General features: G+C 51.8%; 1 protein-coding gene across 3 annotated transcripts in view; it reads right to left on the reverse strand.

Annotated features, from left to right (window-relative positions):
* The window catches only part of PlexA (plexin A), a 329,472-nt gene extending 317,220 nt beyond the window's left edge, over positions 1-12,252 (reverse strand). For all 3 annotated transcript variants that reach the window (XM_089570875.1, XM_089570874.1, XM_089570873.1), the window contains exon 1: positions 11,966-12,252. The gene's annotated coding sequence lies outside the window, so the exon portion shown is untranslated. The remainder of the gene's footprint in view (positions 1-11,965) is intronic.
* Between the last annotated feature and the right edge of the window lie 8,919 nt (positions 12,253-21,171).

Raw genomic sequence — 21,171 nt, forward strand, 5'->3', positions numbered from 1 at the left:
ATAAGTGCTATCAAAAGAGAAAATACATGAAGGGGGAAACCTTGAGCGAGAAAGAGAAAAGCCCGTGCCACACGCTGTGGGGCAATGAACCCAGTCCGTCGCTTTCTAGCCGGTCAGCTGCCATTGTGCAAAGCAACGAAGAACGTGACGTCGCCTCGGTAACGAACAGACAAAGGTGAAGCGAAGGCCGTAAAGGTGATGTAATCGGCGCAATTAAGAGCTCAGGACTTTCCGAGAGGCACTGCCTGAAAGTTATTCAATTAGAAGGACCACTAAGAATGCTATCTAATGGCGCATTCCAACTGGCGATTCGGAGCAGCTCTTCTAATCCGCGAAGAAGCAAGATGAAGGAGTCTAGGGACTATACGTACCGTTGCGGTCCAATCAGAACTCAGGATTTGAATCCAAATCGCCCTCTGAAACACGCTCCTCGCTTTCGCGGAGCAAGAAAACTTGCTCCGCATCGCCGACTGGAATACGCCATAAGAAAACGCTTCTACGAGTATCAGCGAAAAACATGAATCGAGTCACTTCGTGGAAAAGCATAACGGAGAGATGATGGCAGTGGGGAGGCGGGAAATGCTGTTCCATATCATGTGTCTAAAAAAGAAGGGAAGGGGGAGAAGAGAGGGTGACAGAAAGTCGGAAACGAAAGGCACCGACCATTGCGAATTTCGGTCGAGCGTTGGCTCGCGAGGTGTTGCGCACTTGCTCTCGGGAGGCTTTCTGTCGTCACTCCCCCCCCCCCCCCCCCGCCCCCCCCTCCATTCCTTCACACCTGCGGCGGCGGGAAGACGTGACCGACGAGCGAATCTCCCCTGCCGCCGACGCCAGTGGCATACGGGCCCCGCGGCCACCAACGGACGATGCTGGGAAAGCGAGAGAGAAAGCTCCCGCCGCCGTAAGCGGCAGCCCGCGGCGCCGGAAGAAAACGGTGCGCAGTTTGTTCTCGGCCAAGCCCGTTTGTCACACACGGCGGACAGCGGAAAGAACCGACAGTGCCTGCACCGTGCACCATTTCGAGCGACGTGAGCTGCAATTCGTATAGCGGCAGCGCGCACGGCCGGTGGGCGAAAGGAAAGCTCCAGCCTGGCGTTCAATTCGCCCGACTCGACGCTACGCCAATTACGCCGCGGCGGAGGGCGAAAAGCAAGTGCGCTGTCGATGGGCCGATGCAACTATATAGCGTTGCTCAGCACGAAACGAGTGCGTCCGTTCTTTCTCGCGCGTACACGTCTCAACGGAGGTAGGCTCGGAGAACACCTTCGCACATCAGCCACCCACCTATGGCCGTATAAGGTTCCTCCAGGTATAAGGTTCCTTCAGCCTACGCCATTCTGCCTTGCAACAAGGGCAACGCCAAAGCCCAGCCAGATGAGGAGAGCGATAGCATCTGGTGTTAAGTTTACAGCAAAGCGCTTTCTTGGAATAAACGCGGTCCCGCACCTTCAAAGCCCCTGAGCTCAAAGCGGTGGAAATTCGGGACCGTATTCTGCGGCGCTACATCTCCCACGCAAGCAAGAATGTAGCGCCGAAACTACCACACATGCCCGTCAAATTCCGCAGGGTCGCGCACCCTGCACCCCGATGCTAGGACCCCGTTCCGTTTACCTCCGATGCCACGTCACGCGTTCGAGCCCCACGTTGGTACATGCGCCGGGCGACTTCCCCGCTGCCTAACGGCTTTTCCTTTCCATATTCAGCCGCGGATAAGGAGGCACCCTCGTCGGGCGCGTGTTCCCCGTCACTCGGCGGGCCCACTACGGGGTGCTCGCCCCGAATAGGCGCTCCTTCGTACGTCCGGCGCGGCCGCACGAGAGACCCTCCCGTCCGTCCGTGCAGCCACGCTTCGCCTTCTCGATCGAGCGCAGCGGCGCTGTCCGAGGCCCCGAAGCTAAACGGGCCCGCCTGCAGATCGTCAGCTCGCATCGCGAGGGAAGAGAGTTAAGCAGCAGCAGCAGCGGGAGGATGAAGCGCGCCACGGCGCGTATGGGTGCGGGTCCCAAATAGAGACTGCACGGCGGCACAGCCCGTCTCGGCCCAGGCTTTTGGAGTCCAGCACACGCCCGCTTCTGCGCCTCGCAAGGCAGAGGCAAGGTCTATCTCTCGTGTGCCAAGCGCTTAACTTGTTACCTAAGCGGTGTGACCGCTAGTATCCAAATTTCGGACCGATGAAGTGTGGGACGCCTAGGGCCTGTCGAGTGTTCCGCAAATGGTACGATCAAAGAACTTTGAACGGAACCTGCACCTATTTATCTGCATCAAGAGGTGCCGCATCACGTCCATTGCAAGACAAAGACTTCTATCTTCCAATGTTCTTTAATTACCGCCACCCTGCGCAAGCTCCGGCCACTACATACAAGCAAACCGGCCTCAACGAAGCAAATAGCAAACGTGGAACAATGTGTCGCCCCTCCCCCCTTTCTACGAAACAAGGTAGAAACAAGACACCTCGCCCACTATGCTCCGAGGGGAAGGAGGCTCTGAAATAATCAGACAGACAGCGCAAGCGACTCAAAACAGAGCACAGAGAAAGTGCGAGCCGAGGAAGAATACGCGCGCGAGCATCGTTCCGTTCAAGAGTACCGCTTCGATTTAAACCGCCCCGGCGACTCCTGAGACAACAGAGTACACAACCTCACGCTCGACAGCAGAATGCCCCGCCCGTTGTGGTAATGGCAACAGCTGAAGAAGACGAGAAAGTCGACTTGAAAAAGAGCTCCACGGCGTCAGCGTCACCCCCAGTTTCCCAGAGTTCGCTCTAGCCGAAGCACTCTGTTCGGACTCCACTTTTAGGCGCCCCCGCCCCGCCATACAACCTGTTCCTGTATTATATTTATTCTCTATTTTTTTTCCCGACTTGGCGGAGCTGCCAGAGACGCGGACAGCGGTGCCCCCTGGGAGCCGCCTGTTGTGCCACCGGTCCGATGGGCCGAGGAGAAGGAGCGGTCCCAGGGGAAGTCCGGGTCTAGAGACACTACTCTCTCGGACGCGGCCGGCCGCAGTGGGCGACGGACCGACGTTAGTACAGTCGCATCAAGAACAGCGGCCTGCTGCAGGTCCGCTGCCGACAGACCACACTCTCGGCGCACGGCCGCGCTCGACGCCACGCCCCCTGTTCCCCGACTCCTCTCACTGCTGCCCGGAGGAGGACTTGTGGAAAGTTATCAAGAGAACTTCGATGCACACACAATGTTTTTTTTTTTGTTTGTTTCACAGCGGGGCTTTGCTTAGAGGTAAAACGCGTCTCCGTCGCCGCAGTACCTCGTGATCGACAACTACTGCATTTCCGCGCCCACTGGACAGGCCCCGAACCAATCCAGAGTGCGCGACCGTTATCCCTCTCAGTTTTTACAGATGATGCAATAGAAAAGATTTTTTTTTACTTTCCTTTCTTATCTTTTCTTTTTTTCGTTTCCTGGCGCAGGGAGCGCGCATTCTTAACACCTTAAGGGCCCTGCATCGCACGAAAGCCGGGGTAGGTGTCGCCAGCCGTGGGCGAAAAGCCTACTAAAAATCCCCAGAAAAGTAACCTAGGTGGCAGGTCGGCCACCTATCTCACGCGACCTTGTGACGACATCAGAACCTGCTCGTCGCACTGTGAGCAAACTGCCCTGCCCTTTTTTTTTTTTTTTTTACAAGTATGGAGCGCCGTAGACTGCTACCTGAAAAGAAACTACACATTGCGACTGGTAACGCATGCGCGAAAAAGGCATGTGTTCTTCGAAATGCGTTATTCGAACGAGCAGCGGAGCGCTTGGCAGATCAGTTTCACCTCACCGCACGCTTGCTGCAAAAGGCGGCAAGCGGCACGAAACCCCAGGAGTTGCGTTTCATTCCTCGACGGTACCATCACGAACGCGTGCGCTCGGCGATGACGGCGGCAGTACAGAACCGTGACGCCGTGTCAACGGAAAATTATCAGGCAAATCGCACGCCCGCGCTGATGTCGTTACTGCGTATGCAACGCGCAGGAACGGTTTCCGATAGCATCTCAAGAGGCTGCAATAGAGAAAGGGGTGGAGGGTGGGAAAGCCCCCAGTGCCGATGCATCCACAACTGACTCCGCTGATGAGAAAACGCCCACTCGATTGAGTCTACTTTACAATTTGTGTACTTTGGTTAGGTTTTACGACTTTACTAGGCTTTACCAGGCCGAAACAACGTTTCGGACTGTGACGCCGAGTCCGCTCTCCGCATTAGCACTGACCACGCCCGGCTCTTCAACGTGCTGGATCACGGAATTTTTCGCATTTTGCTCCCACGAAATGGCGCTGCGCCAATACACAACCACCCCTAAAGCCCAACCATTGCGGCGGGTGCAGAAAAGGTCTGCCACAGCCAACGATTAGCCTCGTTGGGTCGGCCAGAGAACGGATGGATGATGCCTTCCATTCCTTGGCCGGCGTCGGCGCGCACACGACTTCCCCGCTCGCTGGCCGCGTTCGATCCGGCCTAGTCGAAGCCACGACGAGGCCCTCGGAGAAAGAAAGAAAGAAAGAAAGAAAGAAAGAAAGAAAGAAAGAAAGAAAGAAAGAAAGAAAGAAAGAAAGAAAGAAAGAAAAAGAAAAGGAAACAAAACGACGGCAGCAAAGGCGGCGGCGGCGGCGCGGTGCGCGACCTTGCAAGGCCGTCCACGAGGCGCCGGAAGCTGACTGAGGAAAAGCAAGAGCAAAAAAACCCGGCCTCGAGAAGATGACGACGGAGAATGAAGGGGGGGCTCGCAATCCAAGCGGCGCTGCTTAACCAGCCAGTCAGGAGGACCGATTGCGTTTGCTTTTCACGCCCGCGGCGCCGAGGGCCCTGCTCTCCCCCTGCTCTCCTCCTCGCTCGATCGTCCCAGATGTCGAAAAACCAGCGTCAGAGCGAGGGAGAGAGGGAGGGTGACGGGCGACCGTGGGAACACGACGGTTGCCGGGAGCAATCTGAGGTGGCGGCGTCGGCGCTGCGTGGCTCGGGGCGAGGCAAGGTCGCGCTGCGGCTAAATACCGGGATCGTTAACCAGCACTAAACAACCGCCCGGGCGGTTTCACCCGTCCTTGTCGGACGCGATCGGCCGTTGCGCGAGCGAGAAGCGCCGCCGAACCCACGCTCGGCTGCCTATTTGGGCGACGGCGGCAACGAGTTCTGGCGCGAAGCCGTCCGCAAAACGCCGCTCGACATGAGAGGCCGACACTTGTCCAGTGGAAATCAAGAGCCGAGAAGAGAGCTATTATCCGGTAGTCACTCCGTGTTTTTCGCGCGCACAAGTGTGCGTGGTTGATTTCGAATGTAATTTGCCGCGCTTCTTTTATGTATTTTGCCCCTCCTGCTTAGACCCATATTAGGGTCTGCAGCATTAAATAAATAAATAAAACAAATAAATAAATGTACGAGATGGACTGGGTTGGTTCCCGCCACGACGATGATGACGAAGATGCTTGAGGCCGCGCCCTGGTGTACGCTTTGTGCACTGCTACACACTTCCCTCTAGCAAAAGCCGCAGCGGCAATGTTTCGTGGTGGTGTCCTAACAGGCATCAACATAGACGAGCCTCTGCAAGGCAACACAAGCAGATATTGCCAGTCCTGACCCTTAGCCCTTTCAGTTGGCATTTATGATTTCGATTCGAAACAAACATCATTCGGCGTAAACGGCATATTCACGCCTCAAGAAAGTCAATTCATTAGTTTTCCAAAGCAAAACGCTACTTGTTAGACGGAAAATTTCAAAATACAAAATTTCTTACAACCTGACAATATCTGAAAATGTTTGTAACGTTAACACATCACGACTGAGGCAATCAACAAGTAAGGGATGACGGAGTCGTTTTCAGCGCTCAGACACGCTACACTGCAGACTCGCTGCGGGGTTGCACAAACCGAGTCACGACAACCGTCTACGCGGAAGGCTACGAGCGGTGCCCTGCGCACCAAATCAAGCGGTTCTCCGCGACAAAAAATAAGCCTGTGATCCTCGAGGCCCGCCCAGTGTCATGTGTACGTATGTGCCTGCACACAACCCTCCCACTGCGTTACGCAAGACTATTCATGACCGGTACGAAAGCACCGAAAGAACCTGCTATTACTGCCGACAGCAGCGAAACCCTACTGACGCTGCTCGAGGTTACTGCGACAGAACGGTCCAGCCACGCCGTATACTTACGCAACGCACTCGTCGTCCCTCGGGCCATTCGGGTTATACAGCACGTGCAGGCGCGGAAAGAGCTTCGCAATCGCAACGCGCGAGCCGGCGTCCTCATTCATACTGCAGGCCGAAAGTGAACGCGACGCACGCCGCCGTCGGGCCGAGAAGAACTGCGCCGTCGATATGCGACTCGCGAGGCGTATACCGCCCGGCACTTAACCAGGTCCGCTAACCCGTCCGTGCCCGCGTTTCGCCCACCATGCATCGCAGGCAGCGCGCACCAGGTCTCCGGGGAAGAATGCGGGGAGGAAGGCATCGGCAGGCGAGCCTCTGCGAGTCCTTATTAGGGCGGCCCGCTCGTTAACGGTAAAGAATTAGGGGCCAAAGCCATAACCATTAGCGCGCGAGAGAGAGCTCCTCCGCGATCCAACATGCCAAGGTGCGCGCTCTGCACCACTCGCCCCATGCAGCGGAATGGCCAACGCCGCGCCTCTCAAACTGCGTCCACTTGTCCCGGCGCATTGCAGCGAGCGAGAGCTTTACGACCCGAAATTATTCACGAAGGGGGGTCTTCAGCGCTGCCCGGGACGACGACGCCGATCGCCGCGCAGAGCTCTCGCGAGAACGGGCTCCTCGGTGGCCCGTTTATGGCGCGACAAAACACGGGAAAAGGAGGAGGAGGAGGAGGAGGAGGAGGTGGGGGGTAAGGGTGATACTCGAGCTGCGGGGCTTCCCATCGTGCCCGAAGCAAACAGCCTGAGCAGTGCTTGACGAACACGCACGTGACGTCAGAAGCCTCCATGATATGCACCACGCATAGATTCCGTCAAACTTCTTCGGGGTAGATGGCGGTAAGCAAACGAATACGCTTCCGCCAACTGGTCGGCCGAAATGGCGGCCACTGTGCCCTCCGTGGAAGCTAGAGAGAGCCAGCGACGTGCGGTGGGTTTGCACATGGCTTCGTACCACTGCGGAGGGACCGACCATTTGGTTGCCCGAGGAGCTTCGGCCGGATGCGCAGCATCAGACGCGCAGTCGTCGGACTGCCCAATCCTGCCGTTTGCGGGGGTGTTCAGCCTTTGCTGAATACTTTACCCGCCGCGGTGGTTCAGTGGTGAGGCGCTCGTCTACCGAGCCGGAGTACCCGGGTTCGAACCCGACCGCGGCGGCCGCGTTTCGATGGAGGCCAAACGCTGGAGGCGACTCCAGACCCGAACTCTTCCTACCCCTCAGCTTCTATCCCACTTCCGCCATGTTTCCCCCGAGTGCACTCTCTGCGGAGAACCGCACGCCACCCTAGACCACATCCTCTTCGGCTGCCCTGCCGATCCTCCCCCGCAGGGACAGCCCGCCATCGGTACATGGGAGGAATGGGAGGCCCTCCTTGCGTCGCAGGACCCGGACGCGCAACTTCGCTGTGTGAACCGGGGTGCCAGTGCCATGGCCCTACGTGGCCTGGACACATGCGCGTAATGTGAGGGCTGTGCGGTGGCCCTGAGACCTTGTACGGTCCAAACTCACTTGCTCAATAAAGTTTTCCATCCATCCATCAAACGCAAGAGGCGCCCGTGTGCTGTGCGATGTCAGTGCCCGTTAAAGATCCCCAGGTGGTCTAAATTATTCCGGAGACCTCCACTACGGTACCTCTTTCTCTCTTTCTTCTTTCCCTCCCGCCTTCCTCCCTTCCCTTTCGCAGCGGTTCAGGTGTCCGCCGGTATATGTGAGACAGATACTGCGCCATTTCCTTTCCTCAAAAACAAAAAAAAAAACCTTACTACTTAATACTTTATTACCATGTGAAGACGGTGTCGTGAACACAACACTAGCCTGCCAGAGCCGCAGTGAGCTTGAAGGAAGGCCAGCGCCGACAGGCAGCGATTACAAGGTAGACTGTCAACAAAGCCAGGAAGCTTCGACGATAAGGGATTCCGATAGTGCAGGGTGCGGCAGTCGAGGTGGCGCGGATGCACGCGCGCTTGCATGGATGGATGGAAAACTTTATTATGCAAGCGAGTCTGGACCCACACAAGGCTGCGGACGGCTCTTGCCTCGATTTTGTAACTAAACGTCTGTATATCCTCCTGGGAGATTGGGGCAATCGTACAATATACTCGACAACGGAACCTCACACGCGGCAGACATGCATGGATTATCTGGTCCCCTCCAAAGCTGTTTCTATGCTATTTTTAAAACCTGCGCTGTTATTCGGCACAAGTGCTCGACAGCTTCCACTTACAGAGCAACGAACCCCCGAAGTGCCGTGGCGATACGCGGTGACACAATCGAGACGGGAAAGCGTCTTGCTCCAAACAGCTACGCAAGTAGAAACGGCAGCAACACGCTGAAATGCCGGGCTTCTGAGCGTCACCCTAACGCCGATTGTGATTACAACGGATCCGGAAACATTCTCACAAGCCAGAAAGATGCAAGCAGCCAAACGCTTTCACTCCAGGTCCTGCAGCACGCAGACTTCACGCAGCGTGCCTAGTGCTACTGCTGTGACGCAGCAGCCATCTGACGCGCCTTGCATACTGCGGCGACTAGTTGGCAAACCGCGGCCCTCTGAGCGCTCGGTAGCGCACAGTAGCATAACGCCGACCTTCCTCGCTCGCGCGTGCAATGCAGAGGAAACGACGGCGGCGATTAAGCTCGCGCTGACTCTCCACGCTACGGAACAGTGACCTCTAGTAAACTCAGATACCCCAGGGCGCGATAAGGCTCTCCCTTCTCTGTCTGACTAGTTGCATGCAGCGAGCAAAATGGCGCGCGCTTCCATACATAGGTGCGTCAAGTTGGCGCCACTCGTTTTTACGACTGCACAGCCTGAAGTTTCGGATTTCATTTGCACCGCCGGCAGAAAAGCGACGAGGCACGGACTTCGCAATCACAGTGACAACGCTCGCACCTGAACCGATAGAAGAGCACAGCCGCTACAAGTAGCAGATAACGCGAGCACACCACTTTCATGGCCTCGCCATCGAATGACAGCACAAAATAGAGCCAGCCCTAACTGCTGGCACTTTTCGAACCCGGTAAGCAGAAGGCTGTATGAATTTCGGTTGCCGTCCATGCAGAGGATTTGAATGTAGTGCCTCTGGCGTCCCTACGCAAGTAGTTCCAACGCTTTATCCCTACATGCAACGACGCTGTGGTGTTCTTGGAGCTGACTTGCATTAGTAGTTGGGGAACCCGACTGTCATTACTAAAGGTGCGCTGCTCTGTCCCGTCTTGTAAGGTTATCGTTTCGCTGACACAAATCACGCGGTGTAACTAACTATTTCAGGAGCTCAGAGGGTTAAGGATAGCGTGTTACATTGCCTAACGTGATACCGACACCACCTAAAGAAACGAAGAAAATTCTGCCAGAAAGAGGAACGCGTTGTTCTATCATATCTTTGATCACCAGGTTCATAGCGAACACACCTAGTACACTACACAACGATAATGAAAATCCATCTTTTAAGAGATATGATTACAGCCCAATCAATTCACATCCAAGAATGGTATGGAGACGAAAAAATTGCGCCAACTATACTGTTCAATTGGCAGACACGCAAAAAAAAAAAACAAAGAAGAGGCGTCTTGCAGCAGCCCCTCTGATGGCAGGTATTTTTGCTGGGAGACAGACACAAATTTCCGGTTCCTTTTGCGCAGGGATAACAGTGCACAGGGTCTCGGGAGCGACAGAAGATATGCCACAGTATATGACACAGTGTGCTTAACAGATTTATTGCTGTTTTTCTCCAAAAGTTCCAGGCTCAGCGGGAGGTGACAAAGTTCAGAACACCAGTCACGCGACATCACTGTTCTACTCAAGGTATGACATGGAACACGCGCTAATTACGTTCCAACCTACTTAAACAGTAGGCTCAATAGGCATCTTCTATAGAAAAACCAAATACACTTAAGTGAGACACTGCCAAGGCGACTCTGTTTCTAAACGCTTATCTTCATCATTACGTTTCGGTTGCCTGCATGGCTCGTGTTCCGGGTTGTACTTGCATACAATCAACTTTGTACCACAGTAACCTGACCAGAGTAAGCTTTCGTCTGTTGTTCTTTCGACCATTTTGTCAAGACACATCGCTGTTTCTGTGTTCCAGTTTCTTTTTGTCGTACTGAATTCGAAATGTTCAGCACAGACACTGTAAAAATTTTAATATCTTTTTCTCACGTACTACAGTCGGGTTTACTGATTTTTTCTGTACCACTGTTGATTACTATTATTCGTTGCCGTTCCTGTCATCTGCTGCGAATCACAGAACCAACACAGGTACCGTGAGCTCGCAGCAGACAATGAAGCAGCGAAGGTGTCGCTATTCTGTGAGTGTACGCGACTTGTGTTCTGAACTTAGTCACAGACCGCGGAAACCGAAACTTGCGGGGAGGGGGGACGCTGCAATAAATTATCGAAGGTGTACGAGTGTGCACATCTTTTCCCGTTCTAACGTTGCCATGGCCCTGTGCAGTGTTACCAGCAGTGCGCCTGTAGCGTGGCTTTACTCCCTTGAACATGGTAGAATCGATTATAGGCCGGAAATACATATTCTAAGCAATTCCGCTCGGTCTTACCATCGCCTAGACGATGTGACTGAAAATTATAACACCAGACCGTAAATTCACGGTGGAAAATCTTTACGGTACCCCTGCACACCACAAAAGCGGCTTTCGAAGGCGCGGCCGGCGCTTACACGCGCCACGCAAGGCGGTGGCGCCACCTGGGAGAGAAAGCGGGAACGGCGGATCAATGAACCACGCCTCCCAGGGCGTTGGGTACGGGCGAGAAACGAACCGATCGTCTTCGGTCAGCGACCAAGGATGCTGCATCACGCCGTGTACGCGCTGGTGCCGCCGAATTGCCGAAAAGAAATCGTGCACATCGTGGGAGACGCAAAAGAAAAAGTCATCTCGTGCGCTGGGTACGCGCTCGCTTCAGAGCTGGTGCTACGAATAATGTTCGAAGTTGTAATGATGACAAGCCTGTCATCTTTTCAACCGGCCGCAATAATCGCCAGGCGAAAAACTACGCGGAGTAAAATGCCTCGAAAACCCGCATACTGGAAGTTGGCCTCGTTAAGTAAAATAACCAGCGCCTATACCTACGTAAAAACCGTTGGTGAAAAAGCAAACGAGCCGAGTGCGGATACTAATACCGACGCATTAACAACACGTCTTTAATGCCAAGCATCACTTCAATCATCGAAGAACTCATAAAAGAATGACCTGCAGACTACAGATCGTGCCACACAAAAATAGAACATGCCAAACAACTGCGTTAGGAAGAAAGCCGAAAAAATTAGAAGCAACTCACGTAGCGACAATCATGAGACACTACCCGCGCCTAAAACGAGCAAAGCGCGTTATTCGTTGTCGTGTCCTCAATTGCAATCAGCTACCGTAAAGAAACACCGCGCGGACGCATCCATACACTGTCGACAAAGTCGCATAGAGCGTGGCTACGCGTCGATTTCCAGGAAAATGACGGAAAGCGGAGAGGCGACGATAGCTCCGTTTGAATCAGACGCGCGAGATGATGCTGAACCTAATGAAGCGACAGCACATATTCTTTTCGCACTGGTCGCTACGGTGACACGAGGCGTTCTTTTACAAACCAAAGCGCGATCGGTGAGAAATGCACTGTGGGGCTCGCAGCATCGGCGACTGAGCAGCCGAAATGACAAGGGAACACGCTGCAACATGCCTCTCCGAGCAGCATCGGAGAGCGAGAGCCGCATACGAGCGCCGGCCTTGCCCTTCGCTCCGCACCGCACCCAGTGAAGTATCGCTTCCACAAAGAACATATGTGGCCCTTCTGAAAGCAAAAGTATAAGCGACTCACCTTCGCACCGCGATACTTTCTTGCCGCGGCCTCAGATGCTGGGCAAATTAGGCCTAGCCGACTTGTTGAAAGACGGAGAGCGGCGATCGGTCCGGGCGTTGCGGGCAATCCGGGTGATCACGCACACACACGCACAACAATAAGAGTCGAGCAGTCTAGCCTAAAGGAAGCACCACGAGCGAAATGAACATGCAGTGTCAATTCCACGCACACGGTCCACCTCACTCCAAACCCGCGCCGCTGATGAAGCCGTGCGAGGCGTTGCAAGCTGCGAGGGAAGGGAGTGCGCCCGGTCGGCGGAGCAGCGAGACCGCACTGACGGAAGAGCCGCGCCGCGATTGGTGCAAAACGGCGGCGGTGCTGGGCAAGCGCTGGCGCGTCGTCTGCTCCAAAACCCACCTCTCCCGCTGTCTGATCGTAGCGGAAGAAAGAAGGCTTCGAAAAATTCAACTTTCGCAGCACCGTAAACTGAAACTTGGAAAAAGGAATTGCTACAGAGCATCTGTAATGCATTGGAAAATCTTTGGATGCATAAAATTGCGTCCCGCAGAATTCCTCGCGGCAGGCTCAGCTGCACCGGTGTGGCGGTCTCTGATAGAAAGAAATTGTGTCAAAGGTATTCAGTTAACATAGACAGAGAACATTATGACAGAGCTCGTTTAATGCAGAAACATGTATTGTAGGACAAATTAATAGAGAAGTGGGCATCATTTCCAGTTCAGTACGGGGAAATTGTCAAATTCAGATTTATATGATCATCCATTACGGAAACGGCTCGCCGTTAAAAAGAAACAAATTCAAGTATTATTTATGGTTCACCTACATATGAAAGCATACAAGCTACGACCGTCACATACGACATTATTTCACACACAAAAAAAAAATACCATCGCGTGTTAAATCTGGACCAAAGCGTGCCAGGTATTTTTAGGCTCTGAGTAAAATTAGGCCCTGTGTATTTGCTGAAGATAACACATAAAGTTGCATGATAATTAATTCTTTATAATGTTACATAGTGGCTGGACAGGTAAAATATTTGTTATAAATTAAACGAAGGTTTAGTTTTATGGCGTTGAACGTCCCAGAACTGTTCAGGCTATGAGGGACGCTAAATTTAACGAAGCGCGACCACGAATCATTATACACAGTTCGGAAACTTCCGAAATGAGCGTTCGCTTTGGTAAGAATATACCCCCTGATAACTGACGAAACAGGGGCTCTCCAACATAGCACACAGGGGTTGCTTCAGCGTGCAAAAGTCTATTAACTATTAAACATTCATTACTCGGCGCTATTGTCTAGATGACTGCATATATGCCGCCAAGACGATTTGTGAGGCAGAGTACTGCAGAACGCATTTTTATACCGGCCAAGTCTCTCTGATATTTCTTCTCCAAGGTCGTTCATTTTGGAGAGGATGGCGAAACATTGGCCCGAGGCCGTTCTGGGAGATTAAGAAATGCATTCGCAAGCATCGCAGCTCTAAGGGACTGGTGATAACCGTCAATCTCGACAGAATGTAGGCCGCACTAACCTAACTTCCAAACAGTGTGCATCAATATAAAAACGGCTTGCCGAAAAGCTAGAATGAAATGAAACAAATATGAAAGCAGAGGTAAAATTAAACAAAGCGCTAAAGGGGAATCTTCGGTATCGAGAACTTGTTAAGTAAATTGAAAGTTGGCCAATCATCCGAACGCTTCGTTTAACACCGCGTTCGTTAGAGTAAATCGCTCTTCATAGATCATTCATAGATCCCTGGGAATTATCATACCATTCCTGGCGCAGTGGTTAAGCAATGCGCTAGTGCCCTGCAATGGTAGATGCTACCGCACGTTGGGCGTAATCAAATGCCTAATCAATTTTTAGTAATCGTTTGCTGAAAGAAATAATTGGATTACCGAGAACTTTACACCTTAAAAAATGGATGCATTACAAAATTGGAAGAAAATATAATTTGCAAGTAACCAATTACTTGTAACGCGTTGTGCATGCATGAGTGCTTTTGCGAGGGTGTTTCTTACGCAGTTCTAATTTGGACCTTAGATGGTGATTCAATACTTTGCACATATACAAGAAATCTTGGTAAATACTTCGATCAGATGTACCAGGCATCTCTGAAATGTACAATAAGTTTGTAAACTGTCTTGTGATCTAAAACTCACGAAGCTTTAGACCAGCTATTAAGCAGCTACTATTCACATTGCTATGCCTTGAAAGAGATTGACGAGAAGACTTGTAGATGCTGCACAGCTGCCATACAGACGACTTGCATGCCATTTCAAGACATGTTCCAGATGGGTAACAGACGTATCTGCGTTCAGTGGGGCTTATGCTATCTGCAAAGCGTTCTCCAGTTGTTATCTGTGGTTTCTCGCTTTGGGTCAGCACTGCAAAATATAAAAAAAAGACTTTCCTCGTTTTGTTGCACTCTGGAACATGTGCATCGTGAGCAGTATGAAAACCGTTCGGATTGCGCTTAACGAAACCATCCGGAGAGATACACTTCGCAAGGTTCGAGGAGTTAGACCAGTGGTACACCGACTGCCAGATCCCCGTTGGTCACATATGAGCACCTAAAGTGTCTCAGGTATCGCTGATGAGAGTGTGTACCATCCGTGGAAGTGCTATTCAGGTGGGCTATGGGGCAGTGTGGGTAATGATTAGAGTCAGGTCGCCTCCGTGGGAGTAGGAAAGCTCTGGGAGCATTTCGTCGTGCAAGGCCTACATTCTGGTCGCAGATGCGCTGCAAGCAGCACCTTATGTTGATGCGGACGACGAAGATGATTATTCATAAGGGCGCCTCGTACACAATATATGCGCACGACAATTTTGCTTTTTTTTTCCCCCGTGCCCCAGACGTCGATGATTAAACATGTCCACCGCTCGCCCCTAAGGAGAAATTCACGCGTTGGCAAATTGAACTTTTGATGGAAAAACAGCCAGTCATTATATTTTATCGTGCAGCGGCGGCTCGACGCGTAATGCAGCAGGTTCTAACCCATCACGAACTGCCCTTGGAGTGAGTGAGTGAGTGAGTGAGTGAGTGAGTGAGTGAGTGAGTGAGTGAGTTGAGTGAGTGAGTGAGTGAGTGAGTGAGTGAGTGAGTGAGTGAGTGAGTGAGTGAGTGAGTGAGTGAGTGAGTGAGTGAGTGAGTGAGTGAGTGAGTGAGTGAGTGAGTGAGTGAGTGAGTGAGTGAGTGAGTGAGTGAGTGAGTGAGTGAGTGAGTGAGTGAGTGAGTGAGTGAGTGGCAGTGGAAGTTACCGGCTCCCCACAACAGAGGCATGCTACGCAAGGCGAGAGGACGGGGCCAGAAGACGGAGCCAGTGTTGCTGTTGGAGCAGCACAGCTTTCCCCTATGAAATCATGAACGTTATCCTCGCACCTAACAGTTACCCTACTTTCTCCTCCCACCCCTCCCTCTGCTCTTGGATATTTTGAGCAGTATATAGGAGAGACTTTGTTCAGAATATCAATCTCATTCTTACAGCAATGCTCCGTCTCACAGTGTGAACACTCGGGTAAGTCACAGAAGGTGGGGCACAGGACGGCACTGATGCGAGCAGCACACCAGCCTCTTTTCGTGTCCTGCTTTGAGAAGCGTTGCAGACGGCCCTACTATTTCGAGAGAGTTCATGGGCTTAGAAAGTCTCATAGTGTCGATGCTGCCATGTGTTTTCTTGCGCTGTGATCCCGAAAGTAAAATAATGTAATTACAACAAATGATCGAGCGGACAAGTGATCGCTCTGTCGAGACCGTAGTTGTTACCATTGCTGATCTATATCGGGGCACCGTCAGGGACTGCCAGAACCTCTGTAACGCACTGCTCGCAGCAACGCCGTCCAGGCAAGTCACAAATCATTTATACGAGGAATAAGCTTTCCAGAGATTCTAAGGTGAAGATACCTGCGGCCCGTCATCATCTTCGTTTGCCTGACCACACCCACTGCGGGTTAGAGAACTTTATAATACCTCTCCAATTAACCCTGCATGCCCTGTGCCGGCTGCAGCCACCTTATCCTCGCAAACTCCTGAATCTCGTCCGCCCAACTATCTTCTGCCGCCCCCTGCTACGCTTGCCTTCTTTGGAAGGGCCATTGATTGCCTTACCTTCGGATTATATGCCCAGCCGACAGCCATTTCTTCTTGATTTTGAGAAGGATGTCTTTAACTCGAGTTTTTTCCCTGACCCACTCCGCCCGCTTCCGGTCTCTTAACGTTACACCTATCATATTTATTTCCATAGCTCACTGCGTTGTCCTTTACTTAAGCTGAACCCTTTTCGCTAGCCTCCACGTTTCTGCCCCATACGTTAGTACCGGCAATACTCCTGGTAAGATACAGGGGAGTACCTGCAGCGCGCGATATACCACATCACGGATGATGAAGCTGGCGCCGTTTTGTCTCTTTTCGTTGTCCTGCAACATAGGCACACCAATGAATCGACAAAATCCGCATTCTTGCCCACAGTCGTATTTCGCGTTAATGCCTGCGAGTGCAAGTCAGAAACGGGGCGAAGAAATGGAGTCGGAGAAAAATGATACAGGACCAAAGCATATGCGCTCCTTAACGCATAAGGGAGGCTGGGCACGTCACAGCAGCTCCCTAATTATAGCGCCGTACGAAAGCCACAATGGCCCACTATTTCCAAACAAAATCACTTTTGCATGACATAAAATTTTATCCCATCGCTTTGTCGTCACTTTCTAAAGAGACAAGAAAACTCAATTGTCCTTTTGGGACGCGGGGCAAGGTGTGCACATACACTGTAGTTTCATTTTGACAAAAACAGGCCATTGAATTCCCTTCCTTGTGCTTAGTCACCGTGTAGACCGCGCCCCTGCTCCAGATGCGAGGCCGTTGCTGACAGCGTCTCCCTCGTGCCTCGCTCTCGGAGTCTCCGGTCCGGAACGGCGGGACCCGGTCGTGACCCCGGTCCCCTGGGAGCCACCTTGGCTGGCCGACATAAGCACGGACACTCCGCCCTTCGGCGATGGTGGACAGACGAGGGCTAAGGAACTGCTCCATTGTGCCAATATGTTTCCCTGACTCATGTGACGAGAGCACACAATGCTTCGGCGCGTCAGTATATCTTCGTTTGAGTGCGAGGCAAAGCACGTACACGTTTTCGCTTTTCTGCGAAAGTTTAAAATCAAAATGGGTCGAAAATTTGTCCGGAATATGCGAAGTTGACGGCACCAGAGCCTCACTTCGTATAAACTGGAAGTTCGCATTAACGAGATTTCTTTGCACATACACACCATGCTCTTAATAAGGTCTATCAACAACACTAGTGCGGCATTTGAGCTGCGTAATAATGATGGCTAACATGTAACGGCCTTCCAAACGTTTTTTTTTTCTTTTAGGAGGGGGGGGGGGGGGTTGCATGACTGAACTGCGCACCAGAGGGCTACTGCTACTCAACAACGAGATGCAAAACATGACGAGAGCCTTATATTGCCAAAAAAAAAGGGCGAATTTTTCTTCAGCGCTGAAGCTCCATTGAAGGCGTATGTGAGGTTGGAATCAGATTTTGCCGCCTTTCATTTGCAGCGGAGAAAATGTTAAGGAAGGTGAATCTTTCTCTAACCTCGAAAGAGAATAGGAAACGAGTTCGAAAGGCCGCTTATGTAATGGGATGCGAATTTTGTCATGAGCTATTATGGGGGTCATGTTGTGTAAAGGGGTCACGCAGGAGCGGGAACATGGTCATAGGTAAGCGGTTTAATGGATCTTGTAACCCGTTCATTCACAGGTCATAAAATTTCCATTGATTAACGAGGATATTAAATGACGTCATGACATATTAATGTGTTATCAACGATTGTCATTGGTCACAGGACCAGCGTCATAAGCAGCAAGGGTCATGGGCCTCACTACGAGATGGGGACGACGACCAGGAGATTTTGGAAGGGTCTGTTATAATCTAGCATTGCAAAATGAAGGTGACAAAAACAAACTTCTACCAAACAAAACACTGATCAGCTGGGTTCAGTTTTCAGAAAATAATGAAGAGCACGATCTGAAGGCGCCAGCAAAACAGGCATACGAATCCAGAAAGGAAAATTTCAGCCAGACTACAAACTGAGCCACAGCTTCCGGACCCAACTCGGTGTTGTTTGAGCACGTGCGATGATATAAACCGCGACCGCCCACATCGCGCAGACGCTATTAACGAACCCGAAAGTATGCGCGGCTTACAGAGAGTAGCTCGCGACCAGTGGCGCCGCCTATATTATTGCCGCGGGGCCAATTTCCAGATTGGTAGGAAGCCGTAGCTGGAGCAAAACAGGCTTTTTACATGCAGTTTTCATTTCTCTTCGTCTGCTGTGCTGTTTACTCGAGCGTCCTGCGTTTCCCGCTGCGTCTATCTCTCTCTCTTTCTCTCCAGTTCTCCAGCCGGCTCGTGTACTGGCTAGCTTACTTGCTTGTGTTGGCTTGTTTCTTGTCTCGTACGCTGGCGCCCACGTTAGGAGCGTTGCGCGGCAAAACTCGCGGGGCGCGTAACGTGACACCACCGCCAAGTTGAACGAACCATGTCGCAACGGTTTTCAATTAGGCGTTCGGTTTCCCCTTCAAATCAGGCTCCTGCAATGAGGCTGAGAGCAAAAATCAATTTGCGGTGTTTGTGTGTGCGTTAGGAACGTCGAGAGACGGGGAAAGGGAGGGATGGGTCTTTTGCGAATAAACTGCCGGACGGCCCACCCACTGCAGTAGTAGTATACGTGTCCTTCCATTCTCCCTTTCCTTCCAACATCCTATTTTGCCCACTCACCAGCTCGAAGCCGTCCGCCATGGACTTACGGTACGTAGCGTGAACAGACGCTTCAAAACAAAGAAGACTAATCGAGACGGAAGTGATGCCACTCGCCGAGAGTGGCAAAAGGCTCGACTACGAGCGTTGTACAAACGCAGAGATATGGGTAACGGTTGACTAACCACCATACGCCCGGATAACCCAAGCAGCCCGAGTCTGACTCGGGATAAGAGCTCACCCTGGTGGCTTCCACACACGATGCGTCCAAGAGCAACGCCAGGGGCTTTGCTTAGCCCGCATGTAGCCGAGGTCGGATATGGCTGCAAAGAGCTTCCGATTACTCCGACTGCATTAGCGGTGACGCCATAAGCAAGGTTTGTGCTCATGTTCTATAGGCCTTAGTACGTTAGGGCCCACATCACAGTGAGCTAGCAGGAACTACTCAGTGGTCATGCGGTATAGAATACCTGTAGTGAATGTTGCCAAATGCAGTTATTTGATTTTACAATACTACAGAAGGAATGCCCGGATCCAAAGGTTACCTCCATGAGTTGGGTATTTTGATGTTTGTTTGCTAATTCTTCCTTTCCGTTTCTACCACACACTAATCGTCCTTTACTTTTTTCACTTCATTTGGCATTTATGGGCACAAACAGCAATTTTGTTTCGAGAGCGCTGCTTGTGTAGTCCTTGCAGTCCTTATGTCATATTTCCTGTGTCTTTTTGGACCTTCGGTAATGGGTTGCTTGTGGTCTTTTTACCTGTTCCACTTGCGAGCCGAGTTGTATATTTAGTCTTACGTGAAGTCTAGCGCTTATTTCTTGCAGTATACGTTCTACGCCTGCCACAGTGTCTGCCTGCCCCTAAAGTAAAATAAATGCAACTGAGAAAAAACAAAAACGAGCTCATTTTATGGCGCTCACTGTGGGTTAACGTCCCACCTGACTTCATTGTGCAAGCGGCTCTAAGCGCTCGGAGAATACTATGAGAGTCTGCGCGCCAACACTTGAGAATAAGGAAGGAATATGTACGCGGGAATGAACGAATAAATGAATTTAAAATAAAAACATCAAGAAAAATGAAAGCGTGCCACCGTCGTGTCCTCTCGAAACTGTGAAGTCACGCCACTCGGCTTCTTCTACGCGCGTGTTGCATGGTGGGAGGACCGCGTAATACTAACCTCGACAACAAGAGTTTTAATGACGAAAACGACACGTCATACACCGCGAGGCAACAACGGTCGGGAAAAAAAAAAAGCCGCGGGTGGCCGGCACAGAATGCGGAAGGCTTCTAACAACAACCGCACTACGCGCAACTGCGCGGGTGAAAAAGAAAAAAACAAGAAAAACAAGATGCGGAGATAAAGGAACAAAAGAAGCGAAGAATGAGAAGGCGATCACGAATCCACTTGTGCGGCTCACCAAGGAGGTGAAACATCGCCTCAAAGAGAGCGAAGCGAGAAAGAAAGAAGAAGATGAAGAAAAGAAGAAATGCCAGGCACGAAGTGACGGCGATGTCGAGAAATTGCGGAAAAGTGGAGCAGAAGAAGAGTATCATATTTTGTTGGCTGCAAGGCTGGCCAACGCCATCTTGGGCTGCGCTGAGGCGGAGGCGAGAAAGTTCGCGAGGCACTTCCGGAGTGTTTCGCTTGTCCAATCATGCGCTCAGTGGAGAGAGGCGGACGCCGTCGACGTAGGAAGAACACTTCACCGCGGCGCCGCTATCGCCGGGACACACAGATAGATGGAGAGAAAGAAAAAGAGAGAGAGCTTGGTTGGCCGCGTCTTGACCGTTCTCGGAGCGCGAAGCTGTGTTCCGCGCCGCTGCCAATGCGATGTTGGCTTGAAAGCAAGAATAGATGAAAACAAACAAAAAAGAGGTTTGTGGATCTGAAACTGACACACATTTGGGCCTCTCGAACAGCCACCCACGAGCCTCCGGTTCACTTCCGACGCCGAAGCCCTGCAATACGGTTGTCGTCGACGCCGCTGATATGATGTGTGCGGCCTGTGCATGATGGGAGGCACAGGTGGATTTGCGGTGATCCCTGTGAGTGTTAAAACAGATGCTTGGGCAAGTTGGTAACTCATTTTCACCCTGTGAGTTGTTCCGCTGCGTCGGGTCAGTGGTTAAGGCGGCCTGCTGTTGGATGCAGGAGAGCGCGAGTTCGATTTCAGCATCATAGGCGGAGGAAGGCGGAATAAGACAGTGCACTCGAGTATTTTTATGCACAAAAAAAAAATGTAACAGCTGTCCTGGATGAAGTGTACTTACACAAAGAACGGCTGAACCAACTTCCCTGCCTACCACGATCCCGGCCAACACCAAAGCGACTACGCAAAAATAGTTGCCAGCGATCGCTTTGGCACTACTTGCTCCCCTCTGCAATGCACTCTGGCCTCATGAGTATGAAAATAAAAATAAATAAAGCTGGTACCTGGAACTGAA

Source organism: Amblyomma mixtum, chromosome 2 (assembly GCF_055824585.1).
Source record: "Amblyomma mixtum isolate Tamu chromosome 2, ASM5582458v1, whole genome shotgun sequence".
Classification (NCBI taxonomy): Eukaryota; Metazoa; Arthropoda; class Arachnida; order Ixodida; family Ixodidae; genus Amblyomma; species Amblyomma mixtum.